This window comes from Orcinus orca, chromosome 10 (assembly GCF_937001465.1).
Source record: "Orcinus orca chromosome 10, mOrcOrc1.1, whole genome shotgun sequence".
In the NCBI taxonomy this organism is placed as follows: domain Eukaryota; kingdom Metazoa; phylum Chordata; class Mammalia; order Artiodactyla; family Delphinidae; genus Orcinus; species Orcinus orca.
The window spans coordinates 24,931,336-24,940,817 of NC_064568.1; the positions used below are offsets into that span (position 1 = coordinate 24,931,336).

The 9,482-nt window shown below is 42.3% G+C and overlaps 1 long non-coding RNA gene across 1 annotated transcript; it reads right to left on the reverse strand.

Moving 5' to 3' along the window:
• Positions 1-1,928: 1,928 nt before the first annotated feature.
• On the reverse strand, positions 1,929-9,254 carry LOC125965527 (uncharacterized). Its single transcript, XR_007479512.1, has 3 exons — positions 8,562-9,254; positions 4,520-4,842; positions 1,929-4,256 (listed from the first exon to the last, which is right to left on the reverse strand). It is a non-coding gene; the product is annotated as an uncharacterized LOC125965527 (long non-coding RNA).
• Positions 9,255-9,482: the final 228 nt, after the last annotated feature.

Consider the following 9,482-nt stretch of genomic DNA (forward strand, 5'->3'; position numbering starts at 1 on the left):
ACCATCTGCAGCATTTATTGTTTCTAGATTTTTGATGATGGCCATTCTGACTGGTGTGAGATGATATCTCATTGTAGTTTTGATTTGCATTTCTCTAATGATTAATGATGTTGAGCATTCTTTCATGTGTTTGTTGGCAGTCTGTATATCTTCTTTGGAGAAATGTCTATTTAGGTCTTCTGCCCATTTTTGGATTGGGTTGTTTGTTTTTTTGTTATTGAGCTGCTTATAAATTTTGGAGATTAATCCTTTGTCAGTTGCTTCATTTGCAAATATTTTCTCCCATTCTGAGAGTTGTCTTTTGGTCTTGTTTATGGTTTCCTTTGCTGTGCAAAAGCTTTGAAGTTTCATTAGGTCCCATTTGTTTCTTTTTGTTTTTATTTCTATTTCTGTAGGAGGTGGGTCAAAAAGGATCTTCCTGTGATTTATGTCATAGAGTGTTCTGCCTATGTTTTCCTCTAAGAGTTTGATAGTTTCTGACCTTACATTTAGGTCTTTAATCCATTTTGAGCTTATTTTTGTGTATGGTGTTAGGGAGTGATCTAATCTCATATGGTGTTAGGGAGTGAAGATATATATCATCAAATTGGGGTTGACTCATACTTTGTGCCTTATTTTTGTGTATGGTGTTAGGGAGTGATCTAATCTCTTTTACGTGTACCTGTCCAGTTTTCCCGGCACCACTTATTGAAGAGGCTCTCCTTTCTCCACTGTACATTCCTGCTTCCTTTATCAAAGATAAGGTGACCATATGTGTGTGGGTTTATCTCTGGCCTTTCTATCCTGTTGCATTGATCTATATTTCTGTTTTTGTGCCAATACCATACTGTCTTGATTACTATAGTTTTGTAGTATAGTCTGAAGTCAGGGAGCCTGATTCCTCCAGCTCTGTTTTTCTTTCTCAAGATTGCTTTGGCTATTCGGGGTCTTTTGTGTTTCCATACAAATTGTGAAATTTTTTGTTCTAGTTCTGTGAAAAATGCAAGTGGTAGTTTGATAGGGATTGCATTGAATCTGTAGATTGCTTTGGGTAGTAGAGTCATTTTCACAATGTTGATTCTTCCAATCCAAGAACATGGTATATCTCTCCATCTATTTGTATCATCTTTAATTTCTTTCATCAGTGTCTTATAATTTTCTGCATACAGGTCTTTTGTCTCCTTAGGTAGGTTTATTCCTAGGTATTTTATTCTTTTTGTTGCAGTGGTAAATGGGAGTGTTTTCTTGATTTCACTTTCAGATTTTTCATCATTAGTGCATAGGAATGCCAGAGATTTCTGTGCATTAATTTTGTATCCTGCTGCTTTACCAAATTCATTGATTAGCTCTAGTAGTTTTCTGGTAGCATCTTTAGGATTCTCTGTGTATAGTATCATGTCATCTGCCAACAGTGACAGCTTTACTTCTTCTTTCCTGATGTGGATTCCTTTTATTTCTTTTTCTTCTCTGATTGCTGTGGCTAAAACTTCCAAATTGTGTATAGTTTTAATGCATTGCTTTTAATTTCTGTATAGCATTCTTTTCTGTGAGTATAGTACATTATTTATCTTTTCAACTGTGGATAAACATTTAGGTGGTTTCCATTTGGGGGCTGTTATGACTAGTGCTGCTGAGACCATTTCTCTACATGTCTTTTGGTGAAGATATATATCATCAAATTGGGGTTGACTCATACTTTGTGCCTAATGATACTCTCAAAAAACGATAAGAGGGGGAATGAACCAACTTTGTGCAAGTCTTTGTGCTATGAGACATTGTCACCGCACCCCTTTCTGTGCCAGCTATCAAAAGGGGACCACTTGAGTAATTACAGTAGCCACATGGCAGTCACCAGTACAACATTTACGTTTGGGACTGTTTGCAAGGACTCTCAAAAGCCAAAATAAATAGTCATGACATTTTTGTTAATATAAAAATCTGTTCTTTAATTTGCTTTTGTTTTTACTTATTTTTATTTCCAGAGGTAATATATAAATACATTCTTGTTCTATAAACATACCTTACAAAACAGTAATGCTAGGATGAAGATGTCATGGTTGCAAGGATTTTTGTCTGTTTTTTGATCACAAGGCAGCATCAGTGCCTGGCATGGAAGGTGCCTGACATTATCTGTTGAATGAATGAATGATGGGTGGTACCCATGACCACTGCTCTCAAACCCTGGAGCTTCCCCAGAGGTAATCTAGTCTTTGAGTTTGATGTGTGTTTTTCCCTTCCTTTTTTTTTTTTTTTAATATATTGGTTTCGTGTGTGTGTGTGTGTGTGTGATAATATCATTGGATGATACCATGCTCTGTGGATTTTTAAAATTAAGAGTATGTCTTAAGCATTTTTTATTGGCAGTATATAGAGGAGATCTACCTTTTTAAGAGCTGTATAGCATTCCATGGTATGGATTGTTACATTTCATCTATTGCTAATTTTTTGAGACCATGAATGATGGTGCAATGAGCATCCTTATGAATATGTAAAAATGTTTCTTGGTGGCCCCTTATGTAAAAGGGGCTTACTGGCTCACAGGTTGTGTACATTTTGAATACTTCCAAAATGGCCCGTCCAGTTCACACTGTCATCAGCAATCTTTCATCAATTTACACTTTCCTCAGCAGATGCTTACCTGCTTCCCCTCAACATTGCCATGATTGATATTATCAAACTTTGATGTTTTTCCCAAAATGATATGTGAAAAATGTCATTTAATTTGTGTTCCCATCCCTATTACTGGAGTTGGGCTTCTTTCCATATATTTGTTGATTAGGTTATGGTTTGATTGAAGCTTGCTGCAAAGAGCGAGTGTATAGTTGGAAATAATTTAGTGGGTGGATGAGACCTGCCAACCCCCCAGCAGGGCACCTTCTTTGGCCATGTTATTCCTTATCCTGGTCTTCAGACTGTAGGAATCCCAGACAATCCCTGGTTATATCTCTGCCCAAATGCTAAGGGTGTAAAGAAGTGATTTAACCATTTCTTCAACAACCTAGGAGATAAGCAGAATCTTGACCTGTCTAGTGTATTGATACAAAACAAAAGCATTTGGAGACTGGGTTTTCCAGTTAATTATCCTAGTGCTTTCTCTTTATACCAGCAACTGCAAGGAGAAAAACAAGTTCTGCTATGTGGCTGACCTATCTTTGCCACCAAAATGGGGTCTGAGTTCTGAAAAATGCTGTATGGGGTATGAGATTACAACTAAACATGCAACGAGCATCAGTTTATATTCCTGCATGTTGGGTTCATTACCCAACCAGTTACTGACCAGCATTAAGGGCAGAGATTCTAGGGGTGAACTGTGCAGCTTTTAATCCTAGTCTCTGCTGGTTTGTAAGCTAGAGCATGTTTCTGAACCTCTGTTTCTCTGTTTCATTTTCTATCAAATAGAGCAAATAATAAAACTTACTTTGTAGAATCATCAACAGAATTAATTTATCAGTAAATGTAAGGTACATAACATAGAGCCTGGCACATACTAAATATTCCATAAAGGTTACTATTATTATTAATAGGGTTAGCTTTGATTGGGTCAGAGATCAAGGTTTAAATTGGAGTTGAGAATATGTTCAAGTTCTTTTCTGCTCTTATACTGGGGAAGAAAATCACTCTAGTGGGCCCTTCACATTCATCTACAGATGTACGCTCACGTCGGGTAGAAGTCATGTTGGCCTCTGATGTTGATTTCATACACAGCTTCTTGCAGGTTTTTAGTCCAGAACATGCAAATGAGGGATATTTTTAACAGAAAGGCTCGCCAGACCACTAACTTGCCTATGAATTTTTACCTAATGCGTAAATTGATTCAAGTTTGCTCTGATCAGACCTTGGCCTCATGAGCCCTTGGCTGACATTTCTGTTTGAAACCTGACACCGTGCCAGAAAGTTTCTTCAGTTTGAATGAAATGAAATGGGGAACTTAATTCCAATAACAGATGGACCCAGCAGGGCCAGCAGTTGGTTCGGATTTTTATTGTCCCACAAGAACTTGGCTTCCTAGGCCATGACCCCAGACTTCTACACGTTCACCTCGCGTTCAGGATAGAATAACCAGAGGCTCACAGAGGGGTCATCTGGGTGGGATAAAGTCAAACTCCAGCTGCCTTTGTTCTCAGCTTCCTCAACGGCTCTTTGAGGTCCAGCCACTCTTGGTCTTGGAGATGAGGCTGATTTAATGCCAAGGCATCTGCTGGGTACCATTTGAGAAACGCTGGAACGATGCCCTCCTCACCACACTCATTCCAGAATGGGCCTTCCGTATGGAACTCCTATGTGAGAATTCTGAGATTAAGATGCATCCTTCGTTAGAATCTTCTTTCAAAATGGAAGTGTAGCTGGGGAGAATATTAAGCTATTATTGTTGCATCAGTCCCTCATTTATTCCTTCATTTACTTACTCCCCGCATATCTATGAGGACTTACCCAGTGCCTGACTATGGATGAAAGGGACAGTGGCTCACAGGGCAGACACAGTCCTTATGCCCTGCATCACCCAGTCAAATGGGGAGACAGACACTGGACAGGCAAGTACCTCAAAGTGTGATGAATGTAAAGGAGTCACCAGGAAGGGCCCTGAGGAACTCGGGGTTCAGTGTTTGGCCTTGACTCTGTGTGACCTGGGTCATTGCTCCCTCTTCGTGAGCCTGCATGGTCATGGGGTGCCACCCTTGATGCTGCTCCCAATGACAGTTTTCCCTCTCGTAAGGCACCGGAGCACGCAGCCAGCTCAGGACTCCGGGGTAGTTTACGAAAGTCTCATTACAGTGTCCCTCTTGGGGTCTCTGCCACAGGTTCACAATGCAGGTGAGACCACCTTGTAATGATGCTTTTCTGTGCATTTCACCCTGGAGTAAACTGAAATCCAAGTTGAGACAGAAAGAGAGAGGAAAGAGGAGAAGGGGAAGGGGAGGGAGGAGGGGGAGGAAGGGGAAGAGAAGAGACAGCAGTGACCCTGAGGAAACAGAGACACAGGAAGAAGAGAGAGACAGGTAGAGTGTGATCCTACTGTTCTTATTCCCAACGCAGCTAGTACCAAACACCCTTCCTCTGTCCAGGAGGAAGGTTTGACTCAGGGCAGTTGGGCTTGAGCTACACTTGGCATCATTCGCCAGCTCTGACCTTGTCAAGTCATTGAACTTTGGTTGCTTCAGTTTCCTCATTTACAAAAAGGGATATAAATCACTGTATCCCATTCCCTGGGTGGTTTTGTCGCTTGAATGAGGTCAAACAAGTCAATACCCATCAACAGTGCTTTCAAAACATAAAAAATATGTTAAGAAATACTAGTTGTCATTGTTATATATACACATTCACTGCGTGTATGTACAGTGGATGTAAATGACAGAATCTATACTTTTGAGTTGGCTTGGGGTCAAAGGGTGGACCGAGGCTGGAAACCTAGGTCTCCCCAAAAGAATGGATTCTAGCATTCTTCTCCGCTTCCTCATTATCTCCCAAGTGTATTTCCGTGACGCCCCTAACTTTTCAGAGCACTCACACATCAGCATTTCACTGTCTCAGTGGGTTTGTTACTGAGTGACCAAAGGTGTTCAAGTGACCCACCTCTTTCGGTCACAGATTTTGAAATGGATGTAACTTGACATGACTGCATTGCTATCCTCATGAGGCTAGAGGGGGATGGAATACATTGTAGGCTGGGAGACCTTCGTTCCACAAGCCACGTCCTCTTAAACCTCCGAGCTTCTCATCTCGATGGGAAAGAGAAAGTGCAGAGTGAGGGCGTGCCGTCAGACGTGAGGGGACATCACTGACGACAGCCACGCTTGCCAAGTTCAGAACAAGACTCTGTTCAGTTTATAAATGGTTCCCTCTAACACACCCTAAAAAGATGCTTCACCTCTGGCCTCTAGTGCCCAGGGTGCCACTCTTCCTCCAAGAAAGAGCAGCCCTCCTGGGGAGCTTCCAGAAACCATGCATTTCCTGACATTTGCAAAAGGCTCTTCGGGAACTGCTTCTCTACATCTGTCTGCTCCAACTACAAAGAAATGGATTTCAAAACCATGTGGGAAAAAACCGTGACATATGGGGCAGGTCAGCCACCCCACCTGCAGTTGTGACACCCAGCATCACCAGGAGAGCACCCAGCTTCAGAGCAGCCCTGCCCCCGAGGGCAGCGCTGCAGGGTGACTTTCTCAAGTCGGGGGCTGGGCTCAGTGCTACTCCTCTCCTGCCACAGCCCCCAGCCTCCCCACACTCTTCAGCATCCTGGTTGTGAAAAGGGCAGGGGCCTTTGGAGCTGGAGGACCCGAGTTGAAACGCCAGCCTCATCACTTATTAACTGAATCATCTTGGACAATAGTTTTTACCTTCTCTGAGTCTCAATTTCCTCATCTGAAAAATGGAGATGATCTTCTTCTTATAGGGTCAGTGTGAGGATTCAGTGAGACATTGTGGATAAATGCTTAGCACAGCCGCTGACACATAGCAGTGCTTCATCAGTAGTGGTTGCATTCACTGTGTCGTCCATCCATTCATTTTAGGGAGGCAGAATGAACATGGTATAATTTAGACCCTTTTCCTTCTTTCCTAATAGGTAACTTTATCACCGAGGCCTGTCCTCATCACCCTATTACAAATTGCAAACCTGTATCACGGACTCCCCTCCCCACACACCTCCAACCCCCTCCCCATCCTTTCTGCATATCATAGTTTTTTGGGGATTTTTTTAGTATTTATTTTATTTGTCTGTGCCAGGTCTTAGTTGTGGCATGTGGGATCCTCGTTGCGGCACGTGGGATCTTTTTTTGTTGCGGCATGTGGGATCTTTTTTATTTTTAGTCGCAGTATGCGGGATCCTAAGTTGCAGCATGTGGGATCTAGTTCCCCAACCAGGGATGGAACCCGGGCCCCCCACATTGGGAGCATGGAGCCTCAACTGCTGGATCACCAGGGAAGTCCCACTACCCTAGTTTTTAGAGCACTATCACTTTCTTTTTTTCTTTTTAAAAAATTTTATTAAAGTATATTTGACTTACAGTGTTGTGTTAGTTTCTGCTGTACAGCAAAGTGATTCAGTTATCCTATCTATCTATTCTTTTTCATATTCTTTTCCATTATGGTTTATCCCAGGATATTGAATATAGTTTCCTCTGTTTACAGTAGGACCTTATTGTTTATCCATCCTGTATGTAATAGTTTGCATCTGCTAATCCCAAACTCCCTATCCTTCCCTCCCCCACTCTCCCTCCCCTTAGGCAACCACAAGTCTGTTCTCTGTGTCTGTGAGTCTGTTTCTATTTCGTGGATAAGTTCATTTGTGTCGTATATTAGGTTCCACATATAGGTGATATCATATGGTATTTGTCTTTCTCTTTCTGACTTAACTTTACTTAATTTGATAATCTCTAGGTCCAACCATGTTGCTGCAAATGGCATGATTTCATTCTTTTTTCTGGCTGAGTAATATTCCATTGTGTAAATACGACATCTTCTTTATCCATTCATCTGTTGATGGACATTTAGGTTGCTTTCATGTCTTGGCTGTTGTGAATAGCCAAGCCAAGCCCTATGGGCACGGGGTGCATGTATCTTTTTGAATTAGAGTTTTGTCCAGATATATGCCAAGGAGTAGGATCGCTGGGTCATATGGTAGTTCTATTTTTAGTTTTTTAAGGGACCTCCATACTGTTTTCCATAATGGCTGCACCAATTTACATTCCCACAAGCAGTGTATGAGAGTTCCCTTTTCTCCACACCCTCTCTAGCATTTGTTATTTGTAGACTTTTTGGTTATGGCCATTCTGACCGGTGTGAGGTGGTACCTCATTGTACATAAACTCCCTTTTTGAACATTGAATACAAGATAATGAAGTTGATGCTGATGATATCTATAGCCGTTTATGGGACACTTACTCTGTGTTTTATATATGTTATCTCCAATCTCAGTAACTCTACAAGGTGCATTTTATTTTCCCCAATTTGTACGTAAGGAAGCCGAGGCTCAGAGAGGTTAGTTAACTTGTCCGAAGATGCCCGTCCAGCAGATGGCAGAACCAGGATTTGAATCCAGATTGTCTGAACTCCAGAGCCCAAATTCCTTCCATTCCCCAGGAGCTGAGTCATCTTGGGCAAGTACTTAAACTCTCAATGCCTTAACATTTCCCCCTGTGCAAAGAAGGCAACAAAAGTACCTAACCCAAAGTGTTGTTGCTTAGATTAACAGAAATAATTCATGTAAAATGCTTAGCGCAGTAATATTAGCTATGACATAGTTGTTTTTTATACCAGGGCTTCTCAAACATGTCTTAGAAGTACGCATCCCCTCTAAATAAAAAGTGGCAAATAATTTCTGCGTAGGCTGCAAGTGACATCTACCTCTCAGTGGTTTTCAGCACTTATTCGCAGGTTAAAGAGTCTGAGAAGTTCCACAGTAAAGAACCCAGTTACACTCTTCCCCAAACTAGAAGATATAGATATTTAAATCAGTTAATTCACCTAACATTTTAGTCCTCCCAAGAAAGAAAGGGGCCTTTTACGCCTGATTTGGAATGGAATTGCTTTGATAATCTCACCCTCCGTCAGCGTCGGGAAAAGGTCCTACTGGAGAAACATACCATTAAGAAGGACTTGCTTTGATACCGGCTGTTAATCCCATGGCCCAGCTTGACATTGTCTCTTAGCAACGTCCTGTCCTTTTCCCCTTTTCATTCTTGTGCCTCTAATGACATTTCCTCTCCTCTGGTTTCTCTTCAGGCTTTCACGGCCCCTTTAAGCCTCGTTTACACAGAGAGAAGCAGGAGCCGAAGGCCCTGCGCACATATTTATGTTAATAGTACCGAGGGGAGGAACAGCCTGTTCTGGGGGCTGCTTTCCAACTGTCACATAAATCAGTCCGAGAAAAAAAAAAAGTTACTATTTTCACAAAGACACTGCCAGAGTGGAGCAGCAGGTCCTGGCGAGGCATCGTCCGTGCCTCCCTCCGGTTACGTGCACCCTCTGTAATGTCCCCCTCAACCCTCAGGAAGGGGCGGTGGGTGAAGATTTCATAGATGCAGAGGATTTCCAAGTCAGAAGGGACCTTTGAGATCATCTAGTACTAAATCACCATGAACCGTCTAGTAAATACCTCTGCTTGGGTCCTTTCCCCGGAGATTCTGGTGCTGTTGTTTGGAGGTGGAGCATAAGAGAGATTTTGAAAGCTTTCCAGGTGACTCTCGTGCGCATTGAGGAATGGAGTACTGATGTCATCACACATCATGCAGGGACTTAGTGATACGGCCGAGCCCTGACACCCAGCCGCGTTTTGTACCGTGATGTCACGCTGTCACTGAGTTCTGCGAACAGCAGCAGAAATACTAGACAGTGGTATGATTCGAGTTGTGCATCCAAATCACTTGGGGAGCTCTTTGAAACTTACTCCTCACACCCACCCGCCCTTGCCCTGCTTGGACCAGCTGAATCAGAATCTCTTGGTGGAACCCCAGCACATAGATTCTGGAGAAAACCCTCGGTGGCAATTTCGATATATATCCCAG